Here is a 593-nt window from a genome sequence, read left to right on the forward strand (position 1 = left end):
ACCATGTATAAGTCTCTGGTTAAACAGACACCAGTATCTTCCCATGTTGAGATTGTAGCAGTCTTGGCTTAATAAATATGAATAGAAATAGTAGGTGCTCTGACAATAGATATTCCTTTCCCTACAAACCTTGCCTCGGTTATTGAATGGCTCAGTGAGGTGTTGTAGCCCACATCACAGTCTTCCAGTTCTTTAGGATGAAGCTTTGCCCTTTTGAGACCATGGCAGCTTGTGTGGACTCCCCATCCCATGGGGAGGTCTGGTGCTTCTGGGCTTCCCAGAGTGGTGCTGGAGCCTCCAGCTGAAGAGACCGGTGGAGCACTGCTGGGTTTCAGGACAAGGAAGTTTGGGGAGTGAGGATTTAGGTCCTGGGAGATGTCTGTGTGGGCATGCAGGTGCACTGGTGAAGCTGCTGGAGATTCTGGAGGTGACCTTTCAGAGACATGGAGGGCCTGCAGTGCCATCATTCAGGTCCTGTGGGTGCTGGGGTGCCTACATAGGGCACGGGCAGGCCAGAAACTGAGGGGCAATGGGTATGTGGGACCACATGGGCTTGGATGAGCTGGTCCTATCCACATTCCTGACACAGACCC

Source organism: Manacus vitellinus, unplaced genomic scaffold, assembly GCF_001715985.3.
Source record: "Manacus vitellinus isolate BGI_N305 unplaced genomic scaffold, ASM171598v3 scaffold_12_pilon, whole genome shotgun sequence".
In the NCBI taxonomy this organism is placed as follows: domain Eukaryota; kingdom Metazoa; phylum Chordata; class Aves; order Passeriformes; family Pipridae; genus Manacus; species Manacus vitellinus.